Below are 21,834 nucleotides of genomic sequence, written 5' to 3'. Positions count from 1 at the left end.
AGGGTTTGCTCCCACATTCCACACCTTTTTTTTTTTTATTCTTAAGGAGCTGAGTATGCACAAGCTACAAGGCCCATGCGAAAAAACAAGGCTGCATGGCTAAGTGCTCAGAAGTCTGGATTTATGAAGAATGGGTAAACAAATTTAACTCCATCTCATTGCAAGTCTGGGTTAGATAGCAATAAAGTCTAATTATATAATCAAAGTTTGCCTATGTCTATGTTCCCTCAGCAATAAAGGAATGAATGACCTTGAATGACAATACTATAGGAGGAATGGGGTTGGAACTGCTGAATGGAAGTTTATATCACACTCAGTCATTACAGTAATTGGAAGGGAAGAGACACAGTTAATATTCCCTGGTATTTTAGCTACATTCAGATACCTTTCTTGCACAACTGAAGAGGAGCTCATCCTACAAACCACGAAAGAAAGTGCACTTAAAAGACAGAGAAGGCACAGCACTACCTCCGGACCTTTAGCTGACTCTAAAAGAGGGACTTTAGGCCTGAACTGAATACAGTATATAAAACATTTGAAATATTATATAAAACATATAAAACATTGAATGGAAACCTCCAGCATTCACAGAGAGCAAGTAGCTCTAATAGATAAACCTAAAATATCCCAGTACAAGAGATATCCAATGCATGCTAACATTGGGTTATAACACCTATTAAGACACATTTTCAGGCCTATATGGACTCACAGGGACACGGTGCAATACACACTCACATGGTATCATTAGGAAGCACGACAGCTAATGCATTCATCTGAACCCTGGGAACAGATCCTGACCCTGATTCAGCAAACAAGGACAGACAGCAAGCCAAAAGTAACTCCTCCGAATAAACATAATGGTTTTGACAGGACTGTACAGCTAAGGGGGAACTGTATCTCAGTATCATACAGTTTCCTAAGAGATTAAAAGATCTCCAGCACAAAATATTCCAAATTATAGGCTTGAATTTATGCTGCTATTACATATGCACATAGAAAAGGAAGAATTTCTAGGCATAGACTGTCCAGCAAAGTGCATGGTACTGTGCATTCAGGATCACATTACGCCCCAGCCACAAAGTCATGCCTTATTGTTTGTGTTAAAAAGTGTTTGAGCCAGGTAGGATATGACCACTAATACTTACAGCAGATAAATTCTGAGGGTCTTGGATGTGATTTGATATCTTTGCTGCATTTCTAGCAAAGGGAATTTGTGTGTGATTGGGAAGAGATGGGGGGTGGGGAGCTGAAGAGGATGTTGTATATGAAACCCAACAAAGAAATGGATCTTTTCCATTATATAGCTGTGAAGAAATAGCAGAGACATTCTATCTGTCTCTTCACATATCTATCCATCTAGCCATCCTGTAACCCAATTAACCCAGTTCTTTTAGGGTGAATAAATGTGTTCTAATATCAGCCATTATTTTTCAGTACTCTCAGTTTATTCTCCAGGGTGGGACAGATCAATAACCACAATAGCAACCGACCCAAAAGGAAAAGGCAATCTCCTGGCGCTTCTTATTTATTTCTTCAGAGCCGATTTCGTTTTTCCTGCCTCTTCCCCTGGTGACGGATTTTGCCTTTCCTGCCCAGAATGGCCGTGTTGTTTTATCCTGAGCTCTATTTGCATGTGAGCTTCAGATTCATCTTTGGCTCCTTGCACGGTTTGGGATGAGACCCTCCTGTCCCCAGAGAGGGGGGCAGGTGTTGCTCCAGTCGAGCGAATGGAACCAAATTACAGGACCGTCTGTCGCCTCCTCTGGGAGCCGGCAGAGGGAGGGGAGGAAGGGGAGGGGAGCGGGATGCCGTACGACAGAAAAGAAAAGCAGAACATCATACTGATGCCGATAAGAGCTTGGAAACACGAGTCACCCCAGCCCACAGCCCCACCCAAAACCATGCAGCAGCCACCTGAAAGAGAAATGTCAGGAGCAGAGACAGAAATAAATTGAGTCACTGGGCTGGAATAACTCAGGCTCAAAATGAAAGAGAATTCAGACCCCGTCCACTTTCAGACACAAGTGCAGGCACAAAGTTGCTGTTTTTCTCAGCTTACGGCTGTGCTCTTTGATGTCGCCTCCTCTGTCCTTGCGGAGCAGGCTCCTCGGCCCACCACTGCTCTCCACCAAGTCCTCACAGCCCAGGTCTCACAGCAGCTCCTGCGCCCCTCCCTCCAGCTGCTCCTTCTGGCCTTCCCACAGCCCCCCTGCCCTTCAAGGTCCCTGAGAGAGGCCTTCTGTGCAGAGGTGGCTCTGCTCCTCTGCCACCCCACCAGCCCATGCTGCACAGTGCAGCCAGTCCTTGCTCTCACAGGGAGCTGCTTGGTGCTCTAGCTCAGGGCTGGCATCTCACTTCTCATCCATGCAGATTTCTACTCAACTGATCTGAAAGAGGTGGTGTTACAGACTTACACTTCTCAAACCCACCCATTTGCGTAAGGCATTCCTAGCAAATTAATAAAGGACCCCCATCTACCCCACTCCACCCCCCACCTTGTTTTTGCTGTTTTTTTGTCCCAAACTTTCCTAGACATGAGTGCACACACACACACTGATATATGCAGCGATTGCTTTCAGAGTGGTGGGGCACAGAGTCACTTGAAAAGCAACAGGTGACAGCTGTTCTGCTGTTCCTCACTAAAACAAGAAGAAAATCAGAGAAGAAATTTGTGGAGAATTTAGAGGAGCTTCGAAAGAAGGCATGAAAAAAGGTGCCATTAGGAGTGCTTAAATCAAAGCAAAAGCAGCATGGAGTGAATGACTGGCAGAGGAAGCCAGGTCACATAGGTGGAGGGGCCTCATCAATCGGCAACTGGGCATAACATAAAGGATTTTCCATGAGGGTGGTGGGATGTACACTGAACCTGAGGTCTACACCAGGGCATAATGAGGAACAAAAGGCATGTGAAAAGGTAGGCAGCAAACAGGAAGGGACGGCAGCAGGAAGTGTGAGAAAGGAGAAGGATGTGAATGGCTGGGCAGAGCTGCTGGTATGGGGGGATGGGGGAAGATGCTCCAGCAAAGTCAGAAGGAGCAGTTTGCCCAGGGGTTAAAAGCAAGTTCAGTCCAGGAACAGACAGAAACCAGGCAGGAAGGGAACTGGAAGGAGTTGTTAACTAGACATTCAAAACTACTCAGGAGAGATCATCACAACTATAGTCATGGCCAGAGGGATGGACTGGCACAGTAACATTTTTTCAAGGACCAAAAGACAAGGGGTTTGTCATATAACACCTATCCTCCAGAGAAATTCTCTGTCTCCTTGCTCAAAACAATTCTGTGCATAGAAGTGGCAGAAAGATTTGCAAACCCTAGGGCTAGAGCTCAGCAATGAAGAAAGAAAGAGAAGAAAGAGAAGAAAGAGAAGAAAGAGAAGAAAGAGAAGAAAGAGAGAGAGATAGAGAGAGACAGAAAGAAAGAGAGAAAGAGAGAGAGAGAGAAAGAGAGAGAGAAAGAAAAGAAGAAAGAAAGAAAGAAAGAAAGAAAGAAAGAAAGAAAGAAAGAAAGAAAGAAAGAAAGAAAGAAAGAAAGAAAGAAAGAAAGAAAGAAAGAAAGAAAGAAAGAAAGAAAGAAAGAAAGAAATGCAGAACAGAGCAGGAGAAAGACCCAATATTCCCAATACCTAAGGTCTTCTGACCATTTAAGCAGTTTCAAGATTTAAGACAGGCTTCAAGACTATCCCAGAAATGATCCCTGCAGGATAGAGCCACAAATCTGTATTGGACTTTTGTTATTCAAGGTAATAAAGACAAGGACTGACCATGAAAAATTGCAGAAGGACTGTGTGAGACTGATAAAATAGCACAAGAAATTCAATCTAAATAAAGTGATAAGGTGATGCATGCAGGGAAGAACATTTCTAACTTCACATATAACTGATCAGTCCTGAGCCAAGCACAGAAGCAAGATCTTGTAGCTATGATATATTGCTTCATGATAACATCAGCTTGGGTCTTCGTGTCATGAAAAAAGAAAATGAAATGTAAGATATTATTATCACCATTGAGAGAATAGAACAGAACAGGTAGAGAGCAAGGCAGAGAGCATCATTATGCCGTGCATAAAACCAAAGTAAGTCTGTATCCTGAATTCTATGTGCAGCTCTGGTTCAGTCTCAGTAAGAGCAAAGTAGAAGTCCAAAAGCATCTGAAAATGGCAGCAAGGGTAATACAAAGCATGGAATAGCTTCCATGCAGCAAATGGCTACGTGAAAAGGACTGAGCCAACAGTGATTTTACAGAAAGCCATCATATCCCAGTTAACAAGGGAATGGTGGAGAGGGATCAGTTGTTCCCTGTCTCATCCAATATAATTTGATAACAGGAGGCGTCAAATGAAACTGTTGGATGCCAGGCTCAAAACAAACAAAAGGAGGTGTCTTGTCACACCATGTGCAGTAAAACCGTGGAACTCCTTCCTCGGGATGTTGTGAAAGCAAAAATATTATACAAGTTCAGGGACAGAAGTTCACAAAATAGAAATCTGCTGAGGATTTTTAAATGTGTAGAAATTCCTCCCAACTAGTCTCTCCTCAAACTACAAATAGTTGAAGGGCAGCAGACCTTTAGCAGGAAGTATCATATAGACCTCTGCTATTGTGATATTCCCCAGGCATCTGCTTTGGCTCCCATTTGCACTGGGATGCTGGGATAGATGGATTTTCAGACTGGCTCAGTCTCCATCTTCATGATCTGTAGGAAATAGATCTTTGACAGATGCCAACATCTTTCAAGCCTTGGTCTCTTTGGACCTGAACACAAAAGCTGTCTACAAAAGCTGTCTGTAAGGTAAGTCCTCAGTAGGCCAATGTGACAAGATAAATATAATCTTTTAGATAGGGAGGGAGGAGGACTTGTTCCCTGGGGCAATAAGCATAACAAATGTGGTTTTTCTGAAAGCGAAAAGGTTGGAGTTGGATGTCAAACAAATAAAGGTAAGCCTACAGCAGTTCCATAATCTCAAAGGAGTTACCTATGATTGTCACCAGAGTAACAGTCCTAGAAGGATCCTAAAGATAATCATGGTGTGGTAGGATGGTCAAATGTAGGACGGGGCTTGCCTTGAATTCAGCCCCAATCTCTTGTCCTGACATATTTTTCAGACTTTAACAGGGCTGCCTTCTGAAAATGTAGGTCCTATTAGTCAGGGTCACAGCTTCTTATATTGCTTAAATTGCCCCAAGAAGATCAAAGCTCGGGAGACCTTAAATAATATTGATCTAGCAATATTTGAAAGAAGAAAGGACTGCTCAGAGACTTGAAGAGTTTAGATTCAGCCACTGCGTTCATCAAAACCTAGCAAATTTTAACATACTTTAGATTCAAACCTCAAAAATGAGGAAGAAACAAGGAAAATGAAGGGAAAGTTAAAATGATAACAAAGAGAGGAGGAGTGAAAACAGTGGTTTTCATGAACTATGGGAGTAATGGACAATCATCTTCTAAGCTCATCCCACTGGGGCTTTTTGGGTGATCAAAGGTGCCTCAGACAAACAACCAGTCTCAGACCCCATATGCAGTCATTCAGAAAATCCCAGTACAGAGCAGCTTAAATCTTGTGGCCAGAGACCACCTCCTGTATGAGCCATGTCTTGCTGACCAGCTAGGAAGGGAGTCTTCAAAAGTGGTTTGGGGGCACTGACTCCGTTCTCTTGACACAGAACACAAAAAGGATCCAGAGATCCAGAAAATATCTTTAAATGCTAAAGTCACTTTGCTGTACATAATCATATGACTGTCTCAAAGGCTACACTCTCTAGTTGAGGCTCTATCAGAGAAAGCATTGCTTTCAAAGAAAAGTGTCTTTAAAAACTGTAGAGCAGGCCCCTTGTCTCTGGCAGTTCAGTGTTCCCCACATAAGGCTCATCACTGCCAAAGGATTTCTAAGGGACACCTCCCAACTTTCTTGACCCATGAAGTATCTCCCAACAGTGTCCAAAGTAAATTAGCAAAAAACTTTCCTACTCCATTTGCCTTGTAACAGTATCCAAGATTTGAACCCATTTGAACCTTACTCTGTAAAGGTGAATTTACCTCACTTGACCTTTTCTTGAATCATTGTTAAAGCACCTCTCAATGGTGCATTTACAGTGCGTGCTTGAACTACAGACATTCATAATACCTCCCCTGTATCATTTCAAGACATCCAGGACTCTTGCTACCACACAATTGCTTCTCAGTAGCATCCAAAAGGGGAAAGTACAACATGAAATGGGATTCAGAGTACATATTTAACAAGCTCCCAGAACACAGAGTGTTGTATGGAGCCAAGGCCAGGGTCAAACCCTGTCAGTCTCACAGGGATTCTAGCACAAGGCTACATTGTAGAGCCAAAGGGTAGAACCCTTGTATCCTTTTTTAAACATGCAGGTATTGTCAGCAGCCTCTTAAATGCCCCCACCAGAAAATTAGGTTCAGGTGGGAGCTGACACAGGTTGAACTATTGAGATAGATCCTAGTGGGATGAATATTTTGAAATCTCAGAATCTGAAACCCAAGGAGCATTAATCACCAATGTCATTCCATGAACCAAGGACCAAATGCATGGTGAAGCTTGCACACGGCCTAGCACACAGACTCTCTAGGGTAGGGTTAAACCACACTGCTGGGATGGCACAGAGAAAGCTGCATTGCTTGCTAGCATAAACAGGCTGTAATAGCATTCACTGCCTGTCTAGTCAGACAAACCGCATTTAATTACCGTGCGTCCAAGTTACAGTAATCTGGATGCAGATAGATCTGAAGTAAATTGAAAGGAAATGGATTTTATGTTACAATGTAGAAAGGAAAAGCACATTAGGATAAAGATGATTAGGTGGATTGGAAGAACCTTGTAAAAGATAATTGCGTTCAAAACAATAGCATCTTCAGCAGGGGAATTTCTGCCATGTGGAAGTTATACTACTGTCACACTCAAGAGAAGTGTCCACACCAGATTGGCTCCTTCTTCCCTTGCATGGTGGCTCCTTGAGTTTCTCTAAGAGTTGCAGCTTCTGGCTTGACTGACACCAGCAAAGCCATTTCTCTAAATCTCTGAATCTCACAGCCAGTCTGGTATTTCTCTGTGTCTCACATCCTCCTGGGAGGCAACATATGCTCCCCTTTTCCACCCTTTACGTGTTTAGACTGTAAATGCTCTGTCAGCAGTACAAGGACCTGACCCACACAGCAGGAGAATTTGCAACCTGCCCAGTCCCACCCTGTCTGTGAAGGTGACCAGTCTCATCTAGCTTCATCCCACCATGAGAAGTGCCTAAATTCTTGGCTAACACAGGTGCTCTCTCAGTGCCATGAGGTGATAGAGCCACTCTGGTATGTGCCTCTGGAGAAACAAGTCCTGCTCTTACTGATTGAAAGTAGTCACATGGGGATTTAGTCACATGGGGATTTAATCACTGTTCCTAGCAGTGACATCTGAAAGAGATAAAAAAGGGAGCTGAGCAGCCTGTGTATGCCCATCTGCAGTCAGCCAGTTTGTTAAGGCATTAAATTCATCCACCAAACTAGGAGCCAGCTTTCAAACAGATCAACATCCCAGGCTGTTTTGATCCAGAGCTGTGGGTTATACTTGCTTTATTGTGGGCCACTGCTTTATGAGAGCAGAAACTGTCTCTAATTATGGAGTGTGAGTAAAAGGTTGCACCCTTCAGCAAGCACTCAGAGGCAAGGAGGTTACCATCATTCTCTCCTGGAGGGACTGCTACAGGATGACCTCAGTCTCCATATGTGCTGCACCACAGCTGATTGTCACAAAAGCCAGTTACTGATGTGCTTCACCATATAATGGGATCCCTGCTTGACATCCCTGCAGTACAGAACTTTGAAAAAATTTCTACAAAAAGCAGAACTATCCAGTGAGCCTCTGGATTAGCTGATTCAACAATGCTGAGTCTATTGTGCCTTAATGTCTCCTTTGAGAGAGCAATGGCACGGCTGGCAAGCAGCAGTAAACCTGCTTGTTGTGGTCACGTAACATCAACTGTCTCCTCGTGATCCTGCTGTCTTTGTCTGAGGCCCTTCCAGAACAGAGAGTGCATCAATCCAGCTTCATTTTCACTCATCTTGTGAGGAGCTGCTCCTTATTTCTTCACTGGATGTATTCACCTGTCTTCCATAGTAGCAGGACTAAACTCACCATTTGCAACTTTATCTCTGATCATAAGGATGCATAATAACAACTCCTGGGTCCATGAATCACATATTACTTTTTTTTTATCTTGGCTTGTTCTATGTTAGAATCACCAGGGACTCTGATTCTCAGAGTCCTTGTCAGGATTTTTCTTGTTCTTCAGTTTCCTACTGACCATGTGACAACCCACACTGTTGAGGTACTACTCTAAACTGTAGCAGTGCTAATCATCTGTCTGAATTTGGGTCTGTGTCCATACTCAACAAGTACTTACGTATCCAATCTGATAGATTCTTGAGTACAGATATTTTGGTACCAGGTATATTGTATCCAGGAAAAATTGCTTTCATGCTTTTGAGGCCCCCTTGCTGGCTGCCAATTACCCGGTTTTGAAATGAGTCCTTTATATCCTTTTGGAGTCAGCAGAATCTATGGGAGCAGATTTTGCTTCACAGTCTTGTTCACTTCAGTCTCCATAAACCCTGGGCACAGCTGGCACACAACATCTCTGAATTCTCATTTTGAGCATCTCATGGTTCCTAGCCTGACTTCATTTAGGGATAATGGGAAGAACAACACTTTCAATGTGCTGCAACCTTGCTGCCATCCTCCTGTTTATCAGAGCTGGTACCTGCTGAGGAATTGTCTGTGCTGGGGTCCTGTCCAGGCCTGACATAAACAGCATCTTCCTCAGAGTCTACAGTTTGATTGCTGAAGTCATACCCTTGATGTTCAATACAGACCAGCTTAACAACCTTTGCTCTGTTTTTTGCTTCTTGTGGTATCACACAAACTAGTATTTTTGTTCATGTTTCATTTACAGTAATCTTACTATTTCACCCATGGTAACCCTTCTATTTCTGTTATTTATCCCTAGGTATTTGACAGGCTTCCTTGACTTCCTTGATGGTACTGACCTTCTGATGCCAGCATGAAACTTCTTTGGCTCTTTCTTTGATTTTTTTCAGTTCCTGAACACCTTTGATGTAATTCTTTGAACATATTTATTCTTGTCTACCTGGCTGTATTAACTTCTCTTCCAGGCACACCATTTCCATCATAAGATACAGACCGTTTTGCTAATTCATCTGGAACCTCCAGCTTTTTCCAAAGTTACTCCAAGTCACCAGTCATGCTATTCATATGATCTTTCCCATATCCAAATACCACCTCTGCAGACCAAAGTAATATCCTAATATCCTAGTATCACCAATCTTGATGTTATTTTCCTAGGAAGCAGGGTAAGATATGAAACACAACCTGGATGTCAGAAGAAGGAAAAGATGTTTCCTAGAAAGGGTGTTGAACACCTTGCCAACAAACACTCAGTTTTCCTAAAGCCTTGCGCCGGAAGCCTGCTGATACATCACACTCAGGGAATATATTTGAGGATAACAAAAAATGATGGCCTGCAGTGAAAAACATTTCCCTTAGTTTATTTGTTTCACATCAGGAGCTAATGGAAGAATTTTATCTATTTCATTTATGACACCAAATAGCTTCATTGACTTTTCTCAGTGATTCCTGATGCTATATGTCCATCTGGTTACAATTTTATCCATTGGTGAAATGCAAAAGAAACTTTTCTGTGTGCCCCTCTCAGCTGTATTCCCACAGTCTGCACTTGTGGTACCCATCACCAAGGCAATCCCACATAGCTAAGTGCATTCCAAGGAAAACACAGCTCAGGGCTGTGCTCTGAGGGGATGGGTCAGGCACTTTGGTCATACATGTCAAGGATGGACAGGCAGTTCAGATGTTAAACTCTGACAAAACTCCATTGCCAAGTGCCAATGAGATTTAATCTGGTTTTCTTTGGAGATTCACAATCTGGCCAAACTGGGACAGTTTTTCAGGCTATGACAGAAGTCATATCCCCTGCAGTGGAGCTCCTTTCAAGCCAAATTTCTAATCTCTGCTCCACAGAAACTATAGATCTTCTCAAAGAAAGGCACTGCTAGTCAATTTTAAACTACAGATACATCTGTTTCTTTTTTTCTAACCTCTTTCCAAGATTAAACTCAGCTCCCTCAACGCAAACCACCAGAGACATCCACCATGGTGAATCTCAGCCTCCACAGTTACATTCATCTGGGTTGCAATACTCTGGGAACAGACTCTTAAAGCCAGCCTTGTAGAAAGCATTGTCAAAAACTCCTTTTTCTTGTTTTTTTTTTTTTTACCAACAGCTGTAGCAGAAAGCAAATACAAGAGCTGAAAGCAACAACCTATTGATCTGTACCTATCTGCAATGCTAAGGACCCTATTTCTGCCACACTCATTTCTCTGTCTTTTCAGTAAGCCAGCTACTACCATGAACCTTTCCTCTTTCAACATCTGCATGCACCCACCAGCACATTAATCCGCAGAAATCACTTCTTGTGGTTGCTTGATGGATGAATTCAGCAGAGGCCTGTCCTGCAATACATCAATGGTGCACAGTTAGGCCAGGCTCAAGGGTCTGCTTTCTAATGATAGACATGAGGGCAGCCACAGTGTGCAACCCATGTGTGAGATGGATGCCCTGTGAGAAGAGGTGTAGAGATGAGAGGGGATGTGCTGCTCATGTAAATTTTCTATATTAGATTAGCTGCCAGCATCAACGCTAGAAGCAGGTTGCTCCCAATTGTTAGGATTCCAAAGAAAAAGGACACAAAGGAGCAGTGCTAGATGGTCCTATGATCCCTTCACCTTGTTTAATCCTTCCTCGGAGAAGAATAACTGATGACTGCTGAAACCAAGCAGCTCCTGTCTGAAAGGAACATATCCCTGCCTCGTTTGGAGTGGGAGATGTCAACCAAGGGAGGATTTCATCCCTAAGGAAACAGCTCCACCTGTGATTGAAATAAGATATGAGACACTTAGAAAGATTTCTAAAGCTTGCATGAGCACAACTACTGCTTGCACTCATTGCTTTTCCAATTTATCTATTTGCATTTCTATTAGTGTAAACAGATCAGATTCAGCTTGTTCACTGGTTTTGTTATGTTTCATTTTTTTCTGGCTGCCTCTCTTTGAGACAGTGCACCCTGGAGTTAGGCACCCACATACACATCAATGAATGTGTATGGGTAGGGTAGGGGATGACGGATGCATTCAGTGGGATTTGTTGTGCACCACTTCTGAAAACAAGGCAAAGACAGTAACACAGCACTAGAAATCTTACTTGAAATGACTCTTTCTGAAAATCTCAGCCAGGATCAGGTCTTATATTTTGCAAAACTCTCCTCTGTCTCCAGACTGATTATGTTACTTCGGTGTATTTATTACAACCTGGGTGCAATCAGTTCTCATGATGAATATCCCTTTAGCCATCCAATACCAATTACTCATGTGCTACCTGCTCAGTGGAAAAGAACCAGTGAATCTCATTTCTTCACTCGCCAAAGATTTCCCTGCCTCCTTTTCCATCATTACGTTTCTGGAAGCGCTTTTCCTCTTCTTTTATTTTAGTCCTGGGTGTCCCCTGAGCTCGGTGATTGCATTTAAAACAGACACAACGACATTATGAAGCATTAAACTAATGGCATTTGAGACCATTTTTCTCCCGTAAACCATTATGACGTCCCTGGAATGGCTGGCAGAGGGCTGAACACCAGCACCGCCATCCAGGGCTGCATCCCTCTCTGCCACTCCGTACCCGCTCTGGGATTCAAGGTGCCATCTCTTGTGCTTCTTTCGCTGTTACAGCCCCCAAGAAAGCTGTTTTGATCTTCAGATGAGTTGTTTGGCACGACCATAATGACAAATATGTGAATGGGGGGTTAACCATGAATTGCAAAGTACCTATCAAATCCCCAAGGTGGAGAGGAATATATCTTCCTTCACACCCTTTTGATGTATAGTTAATTACACGAATCTGGAACTGTTACCATGTGCAAACAGAGTGAAAATTGACTTTCTAAGCCATCCCTGGCCCCTCTGCATATGTCACTCGCTCTAGCCCAATATCCTGCTCTGTCTGTACACACACAAATATATAATCAGTACAGGTTCGGACCCCTTTTTTGGATAATCCAGCATTATAAAATGTTAGAGGGAAAGAACGGAATGTTGCATCCTTCGGGCCTGATGCAGCTTTTCTAAAAAGAAGAAAAAAATCCTTATTTTATATTGGTTGTTCTTTCTCTTGCCTGAATAAAAGCTTTAGCACAGCTTGAAAGGGTTGCATGTGCTGAAATGTAGCCCAAGGATATGTGTTATTATCCATCCCCTCTTGACCAGCAGGGTCTCAGCTCTCTCTCCCTTTCAGCCTTTTGTTTGAACAGATGGGATTGGGGAACGAAGGGAAAGAAAGGCAGTCTGTTCTCATTAACGCTCCCAGTACACAAACACAAACCTGAGCACAGGGGACCTACAGAACAGGACTGCTTCCACTCCACACATATCCACTGAGACCATATGTACCCGCACACAAAGGCAGACAGAAGACCCACGTCGAGCCAGCTACTAGGCATTTACCAAAGATGACTCCTCAGCAACTATTTAAAAATTATTTCTTTTAATAGAAATCCTTATAGGTCATTCATTTTGTTTCTTCTTTTTCAGCTGCCCAATTTAAAAAATAACCTTCACCGATGTGTGTTGAGATTTTTTTTTAAAAAAAGGTTGTCATTAAATCAGCCTAACACCTGATCTGGGAGCAATGGTTTTCTTTTGGTCTGATATGAGCTGTGTAAAGAGGTTTCATGTGGGATCTCAGCACCTCAGGATGGAGGTGCAGAGAGGCCGAGACCACCCTTGGGGGGCTCGGAAATCCTGGAATGTTGCCAGAAGTGTCTGGTGGCAGGATTTTGATCCTACACAGGAGATGAGACCTGTATGAGGATAGGAGGAATTCACTGGGTGTATGGTGAAGGGATAAGTTAATTAGAGTGTAAAACACAGGGTTTAGGATTTTGGTACAGGGGGGTCTAGAGAAGTAAGATGGAGGAATTGGGGTGTGTCCTGTCCTTCTTCTTCTTCTTCTTGGCCTCCATCTTCTGTGGTGGTGGTGGCACTTTGGGATTGGTCATTACTAGAAGTGCACAGGTTAATAAGAGTAGAAAGTATTGGAGAAAAATGATAAATATTGTACACGTAACTTAGGGTATAAAGATAAGTGACCGCCCGGGGGCTTCGGGAGTGTGCCCATGGCTGACTTGCTGTGCAGACCTCTGTCGGGCTGAAAGAAAATCTTTTAGATAAACAATTAATAAACACCAAGACCGAGACAAGATCAGAAGTCTCTCCTCGTCCTTTGAAGCGTCGGCTCTCCAAGGACATCCTTGAGAATTCCAGCACACCTAAAACAGCAGAAAACCTAAACAGCCTAAACAGCCGAGAAACAGAGCAAAAATGGCATTGCCTGAGCTAACTATCTCCGGTAATAAATCAGCCCAGCAAAGAGAAAAGAAGAACGCCGGGAGAAAAATGGAAATTTACAGTTTCAGGCTGAACTTGCCAGACTAAGGACAAGGTTCGTAGCTCAGTCTCCTGGCATGGGCCAAGGTTGCCTTGTCTGGAAAAGGTGCTCAAAAACCTGCTGTCCTCCATGATGCACTACCTGATCATCAAGAATATCTCATAAACACTGTGGCCAGGGTAGGCTGTAACACTTCAAAGCTGGGTTCTTCCATTTCCCTCATGGCTCTAGCATATTTTTGCATATTTACTGATAGATCACTTGGAAGGCCCACTTAAATAAATATTTGATGCTTTTTTTTGCATTGGGCATAGTCATTGGCCTCAGTGATCTCCTGTCACAGTGAATGCCTTCATGGGCAGTATGTGAGGAAATGTTTCCTTCCAGCAAAGCTTGACTCCTCACTTTGGAAAAGGGCAAGCAGCTCCAAGCTCTGCAACCTGGTGGCTCACCACCCCATGGCAGCTGAGCAGAGATCAATGCCTGCAGCCTGTGACAAACTCAAAGCCACTTGAAATAGCAAAGATGGGGAGGTGAGGTAGCTTCCTCAGCACCCCACTGCACACCACATATCCATCAGACACAGATGGCTACCGCAGTGTGGCTGACATGTGGCGACTCATTAAGCTGCTGTACTGCAGCCACACACTGGGCTCAAGCCACGCTTGGAGCTGCAGCAGAATGGGTCTCTTCTGTCTGAGCATGGCAGGTTCCTCCAGATACAGAGTTTCCTCTGCTCCCCTTTCTGGGTGGTGACTGTCACTGCAGTGCAGAGAGCATTTCTGGGCAACTCAGGTCTCCCTGCCTCCTCCTTCCTCTCCAGGTCAGCTCTGGCTCAGCTCTGTTCATCTGTCCTCCCCAGCATTAAATGGGCCAGGCCTGAGAGGAAGATGTGCCAGACATCTGCACTGCTTAACAAGGACCTCTCAGACCAGAAGCATAACAGACACCAAGGTGGCTCTGGAGCAAGCACCGGTGAAATGAGTAGTCAGGAGCCAATTCCCCAAATAGGGTCTTTGGTTAAAGCCCCTGACTGATCTTTGTAGTCGATCATATTTCCCAAGCAGCCTCACTACACCCTAAAGAGCACCATATACCAGACACTTTAGGTGTCTGGTAGAAAAGTGAGTGAAGCTAGGGAATGGCTCTCCTCCAGCTGCAGTAGGCTGCAGTGAGCTGGAGACATGGCAGGCTCTTTCCTCAAGTGTAGAATGAAACACCCGTGTATTATGTCCAGCATCAGGTAGATCTATATTTCATTACAGCCCCGGGCATTTGACATGTAGTCTCAAGAAAAGAGAGCTGTCATTTTTTCCTCAGGTATTGTGAGCATGGGGAATGCAGAGCAGAAAATGAAGTGGTTCTCCCTGCAGGGCTGTTTGCAGAAGATCACAGGGGAGCCAAGGCAGAGGAGCATTAGTACCTCTGTTTGCAGGCTCTCACACGCTCTCTGGGCATGCAGAGGCAGGTTTCCATAGCCGCACGCCCCCTTTGAACACCACTGCATGCACACGTGCTCTGCAGGTTACTGCCCGCAGAGGAGCGCTTGGCGAGGCACCAACCAGCTTTTTCCATGAACAGTTGCCCAGTTTCCATAAATAACAGCAGCCGGGGGCAGAGCACAACTGCAGCCCCCTGCTACCCAACCATGGACTGGCACAGAGCAGGCCATGCAGGCAGCGGGTCCAGGTTGCACGTGAGCTGCACCATGAAGGTGGAGGCCCTGCACCGAGCCCCATGGCCCAGCACCTCAGGCACAGCTGCTCTCAGCAGAGAAGCACAGCTTGTGTCCTGCAGCAGCACCACTTCAGCACGGTGCAGAGCATAGCTAATGAACCTGGAGGGGCCCACAGCAGCAGAAAACAGGTGTAGCACAGCTCTCCTCAGTGATGGCAGCACAAATAGCATGGCAAAGGGAGCCAGGGCCAGGACACATCACTTGGAACAAGGCAATATTCAGGAGAAAGCCCTAGATCTCTGTAGCACACCTCCCAGTGCTCCCAGCCCAGAACTGGACTTCACATCAGCTTTAATTGCACTTTAGGCAAGCAATGGTTAGCAGGAGAGACCAAATCACCAACCACCATTTTCAGCAGGCTGTAAGAACAATATTGTTATCTGCAGGCTGACACTTTGCCCATTAGCATGTCTACATGGCATCATTTATCAAAAATAGATTCTATTCCTAAAATCCCAGTTAGCCAACCAAGGAACACAGGCCCCCAAGCTCTTCAAAGCAAAACACTTGAAGTTTGGGCTTGGCAAACATGACACAGCTCAGCAACTTGCACTCTTCTTGGCAAAAAATAGCAATGCTTTCACCCAGACCATTACAATAACAAACCCACTCCCCCAAACTTAACAGAAAGATCAACTGAAGTCTAGGAGTATTGAGGTTCCATAGTTTTCCTCTGTGTCTTTAGCAGCGGCAATTTTAAAACTTCAACTCTTGTGTTCAACCCATACCAGAAAAGCAGCCTGGAATTTGAAATTGCACATTTAGAAAAAACTCAAAGAAGTGAGTTTCAGATCAATGAAAACATTTTGCTTCACCTTAAATAAAGCCTAAGCAAAAAGCTGCTTGAAAATGAACTATTAATACAGAACATTTCAATAACTTGGAGGTGTTCCACCTTTAAATTACCTATGAGGGCACAAGTATCTGTGTACAATGAAAAGGGGCTCAGAGTGCCACTGCAAAATCAGCAAATGTTTTGGGCTGTGAGTTATCCAGCTTCATTCAGTCTGTCTTATGGAAAGATTGATCAAATTCCTCTCTGTGGATATTTCCAAAATGTCCCAAAGCTACAAAGATAGGCCTGACAATGATCCTCCTCCTGGTAGCGAGACCTTTTTCCTACACAGCTGCTGCTAGTCATGCTTGGAAACAGGATACTGACAGACAGCTCTCTGGTCCAATAGAGTTGTCACAACATTGTGTGTGATGTTTTGCTCCACCATGTACTAGAGAGTCTCTTTCAGACCATCTGTGCCTCAGAGCACAGGACAGCACTGTGCTACCTGAGCCTGCAGAGTCACAGGAGAGGTCAGCACCCCTGGTGCCACCAGACAAACCAGTGCTTGAGCTCCATTCTCTGACACTTGCTTGCATCAGTTCTCAGCAGCTGGTGCACCCCGCTGCTCCCCAAGCTCTCATAGTGTCTCAGATTCATGGAACAGGACACAGGAAAATGGCCAGGGTGCCACCACCAATGTGACTCAGGGGGTCAAATCCCAAATGCCACCTAGACCCATGACCAGTGCTACCAGGAGCACTCCTTGGGCCTGTATGATCTGTCAGTGAAGATATACCTGTTCATACTCTGCTGAAAAGGCCCAGGGGATTACAAGCGGAGGCCAAGGAGAGTGTTGTCATTGTAAATAATGCCATCCACATTCTAGGCTCCATCAGGAGGAAAGTGGCCAGCAGATTGAGAGAAATTATCCCAATCTGCTCCTAAGTGCTGGTGAGACTGTGCTTAGATATTCTGTTCTGTTTGGACCTCCCAAGTTCCAGAGGGATGTTGAAAAACCTGGAAGAATCAATTGAGATGGTGAGGGTCCTGAAGCCCATAACCTATGAGAAAAGGTTTTAGGAGCTGGGCTTGTACTCTAGTGAAGAGAAGCTACCAGGCAATATAAGAGCAGTTTACACTTATTTCAAACGGAGCCCCAGAGATGATGGAGCCAAACTCTTGTACAGTCCTAGTCACCCACAAGGTGTGAGACAGTGCAGAGAGGCTGAAAGGAGAGCTCAGTGTGACAGTTCCTAAAAACAGGAGGAGCCACTCAGGAGCCAGAGCTGCTGCAGGCAGAATGCAACAGCCCTCTCTCTAAAGTTTTCCTGGGATCAATAACCAGAGGTCTTAGTTCAAGTCAAGGGTCAAGTGATTTCATTGAGCTTCAGAAGTTGTGGCAACTCCTCTGTGTAACACACACTGCTCCAACTGTGCAGAGGTGTTTTTAAACTGGTCCTGGCTCCAGGACTTTTTGCATTATGTCCCTCCATCTCCCCACATAATTCCTCTCCAAGTGAATGTGGGAACATGACCATCCTAATTCATCTATGGTGTTTAGACTTGGATCACAGCTAATACAAAGGGGCTGGAGACAGCAAGTAAAACACCATCTGTTCATTAGCTTTGAAAATTGCACAAGCCCAAAGCCAAAACTTCACTTTCTCTGAACTCTGTAGAACTGCAGATATGGATGGAGATCTGAATCTTGTGTCTGGCTGATCCAAGTGCTCCTAAGTGGCAAGTGGTGGGGGAGAATGGGCTGGCTGCTGGACTGCAACTGCTGGCTGCTGTCAGTTCCCAGTACTTCAATGCTGCCTGGCCTGCCACTCGCTCTGTTCCCAGTGAAATAGCTGGAGCTGGGATGCCCAGCTGGAACAGATCTTCAGCTTTGCTGCTTGGACTGGTTTCTACCTGACAGCTCACCCTTTCTCCCAGTTACTCACATATCCAAAGCACCCACTGACACATACTGAGGCGCCAAAGAGTGAAAGGAAAGGGAAACTGGGGTGAATAAGGAAGCTCACTTGAAGATGGGCCCCACTTTGCTCCTTGCTGCAGGACCCAGCTCCATGTCATCAGTAGTCACAAGAGCCCAGCTCCCCACCAGCTGCATGGTGGTGTTCAAGCACTGTGTGTGAATGTGATTTATGAAAACCTCAAGAAAAACTTGGGTCCTTTGGTCCCTGACAGTGGGTGCACAGGGAGGACAGCAGAGAGAACAAGTCACCCCTCCTGCAATCCAAAATAAAATCTGAGGGATTGGCAGTGGTAAAACAGGCAGGAGGAGCAGTGGCCCCTCTGTGCTGTCTGGACTATTTCCCAGAAGGGACAGCAAGGCCTGTGTAATCAGGCTCAGCTGGTAATCAGACAAAGTCCAAACTAGCATAAAGACTAAATTATCCCTTAGTCCTTCCAGCTCAGGGGAAAGGATATTGATAGGGGAGGCGAGGATGGCTGCTGGACTGCAGCTGCCAGCAGCAGCCCGCACAGACAGAGAAATATCTCTCTGTCTATATATATACACCTAACCTGCCCCTCGCCCCATTGTCATTTAAATAGCCGGCGCCTGGCGTGCAAAGGGCACATGCAAATCCCCGCGCGCTGCTCAGCCAGCACCAGCATCGCTGCGGGCACCCCGCGGCCCTGGGGGGAAATAACACCATCTGTGCCCGCCAGCGCTGCCTGCAGCCCCCGCCGCTCCTCCTGCCCCGACCTGCCCCTCTCCCCCGCGCACAAAGAGGGGGACTGATGCCAGGCTGTCTGAATTGGTATGAAAAGGGGCCCCAGCAGACAAGGCTAAACCTGAGCCCAACTGGCCGTGTAGCTTTGTTTCCATCAGTGCTGGAAGAACGTATAAAAAGCGTCCCACCGTGGGGAAGGTGGGGGTGTGCCTTGGCGCTGGATTCAGCCTTGGGGGAAGGGTTTATCACACCCCTAAAATGTAGCAGACCCATCTTTACCTGTTCAAATATTGCAGCTGCCTAAGTTACATGACCATTTATAAATCATAAGATTTAATTTACATAATTAGACTTTTATGTGTGTATTCGGTTGGGAAGGGGTGAGCTTTTTTACAGTTTGTTTTCTGACTCTTTAAAACCCTGCCATAGGTCATGGCTTCAAGCATGAGCTGAGTCCTCTGCAACTTTGGGGGCCAGGGGGAGCCTCAGAATTTGAAAGTGGAAAGCCAAGACCTGATTTCACTCCAGCAGTTACCTCCAAGTCCTGTGACTCCCTGCCACTCCTTCGTACATTGCAGACACTCTGCCAGCTGCACAAACAATGTCCATGGGGACCACTCTGGAGCCCAGACCTCTGTATAGGTCCTAGTTAAAACACAGAATTTCATCATATGTAAGGCTGGAAGAGATCTCTGTAGATCATCTGGTGCAACCTCCCCACTCAGGCAGGGTGGGGAGCATACTGGACAGAATCGTGTCCAGATGGTTCTTGAATATTTCCATGGAAGGAGATTCCACATCCTCTCTGGGCAATCTGTCCAGTGCTCAGTAACCTGGACAGTAAAGAAGATCTTCCTCATGTTCAGGTGGAGCTTCCTGTGTTCCAGTTTCTGCCTGTTGCCCTTTGTCCTGTTGCTGGGCACTACTGACAGGAGTTTGGCTCCATCCTCCTGGCATCCTCCCTTCTGATATTTAAACACATTGGTAAGGTTCTCTCTGTCTTCTCTTCTCGAGGCTGAACAGGTGCAGCTCCCTCAGCCATTCTTTACACGGCAGGTGTTCCCAGTCCCTTAATAATCTAATCAACTTTCCACTGGACCTGCTCCACGATATCCATGTCTCTCTTGTCCTGAGGAGCCCAGAACTGGACACAGCGCTGCAGATGTGCCTCACTCACCAGGCTGAGCAGAGGGACAGGATCACCCCCTCGACCTGCTGGCATTGCCCTTCCTAAAGCACCCCAGGATACTCCTGGACTTCCTGGCCATGGGCGCACACTGCGGGCACCATCAGCGAAACACGGCGAAGGCGCCCCTAGAACCGGACCCGTTCTCTGAACGCGGCTGCCGAGGGGCCGGGGAGCACCGAGCGGGCGGGACGGGCCACGGCACGGCACGAAACGGCACGGCCCATGCGGCATCAGGCGCGGGCTGCCCTGCTGTCCATGGCGGGCTGTCCCTGGTCATTCGGGCTGTCCCTGGTCACCCGGGCTGTCCCCGCCGGTCTGTCCCTGGTCACTCGGACTGTCCCTGGTCACTCGGGCCGTCCCCGCCGGTCTGTCCCTGGTCACTCGGACTGTCCCTGGTCACTCGGGCTGTCCCCGCCGGTCTGTCCCTGGTCACTCGGACTGTCCCTGGTCACTCGGGCTGCCCCGCCGGTCTGTCCCTGGTCACTCGGACTGTCCCTGGTCACTCGGGCTGTCCCCGCCGGTCTGTCCCTGGTCACTCGGACTGTCCCTGGTCACTCGGGCTGCCCCGCCGGTCTGTCCCTGGTCTCTCGGACTGTCCCTGGTCACTCGGGCTGTCCCCGCCGGGCTGTCCCCGTGTGCCCCCCGGGCCGCCCCTCAGGCCGGGACAGGCGGGCGGGGCGCGCGGCGCCAGGCGCGGGGCGGCAGCGCCACCTGGCGGTTCCCCGTGAGGCGGCGGCCGCGGGCCGGGGACGTGAGGCGGGCACGGCAGAGGCCGCAAAGGAGCAGAGGGAAAACAGGGACCGGCTGGACACAAGCATCTAAAGCTGAGGAAAAGCTGAGGGTCTCAAAAACGCGACACTGGAACGGGTTGCCCGGAGAAGCTGTAGATGCCCCATCTCTGGAAGAGCTCAAAGCCAGGCTGGGTGGGCTCTGAGCAGCCTGGTCTAGTGGAAGGTGCCCCTGCTCATGGCAGGGGGTTTGGAACCAGGTGGTCTTTAAGGTCCTTTCCAACCCAAACTGCTCTAAGACTCCGTGATTCTATTAGACGACTTTTCCCATCGTCAGATTCAGCAGCAGTTTGCAGCCATCCCAAGGAGGGAGGCAAGATCTCCAAGTTTTTGCTGAATTTCCACTGTTATCATCCTACAGTTTGTGATTTTCAGATCCTTCTGTGGCTTTTCATGACAGGTTTCATGCTATTACCCAAACATTTCCATTTCAAATTTCAAACTGAGATGCTTTTAGAGAAGTTTTTCTATCTTCTGTGACCGCAGGTAAAAGCTTGAGCATAGGCACCCTGAAATGCCATGCCAGAGAAATATCATGAGCAAGATGCTTCTCAGATCCCCAGAACTAGATGATCTTTGAGGTCCCTTCCGACCCAAAACATTTTGTGATTCTGTGGTTCCAGGTCACAGACACCTCCTTTGCCTGTGTGGGAGGAGATGGAAAGATCAGTCCCTGTCTCCTGCCATGCCAGGCTCACCACCATACATGTGATACAGGGGGCCATATCCCACCACCAAGGATACTCAAAAGCCACCAGCTTAATCTGAAGACCTGATCATCCTGCAGCAGCTGCTCTGAGTGTTCTGACATCTCTTGCTAAACCAAAGTCACTTTTGAGCTTCAGGCTCTTAATTTAGACCTCAGCATGTGGATTCTGGGTCTGCAAGGAGGGACAGCTTTTATCAGCTACAAAAAGGCTGATCTCCCAGAGACTTTGATAATTAAACTTATTAACATGTTTATAGTTGATAGTTTGTGAGAAACTGTTGATGGCTGGCTGTATACTTCTGTGCAGCCCAGCCTCCCCATCACAAATCAGCCACTAGCAGAAAAGAGAGCAGAAGCCCATTCCATTAATTGCATCATATAATTTAAGAAGCTCTATCTAGCTAAATCTTGAAGG

Source organism: Ammospiza caudacuta, chromosome 2, assembly GCF_027887145.1.
Source record: "Ammospiza caudacuta isolate bAmmCau1 chromosome 2, bAmmCau1.pri, whole genome shotgun sequence".
Taxonomy (NCBI): Eukaryota; Metazoa; Chordata; class Aves; order Passeriformes; family Passerellidae; genus Ammospiza; species Ammospiza caudacuta.
Note: the sequence above shows the minus strand (reverse complement) of the source record.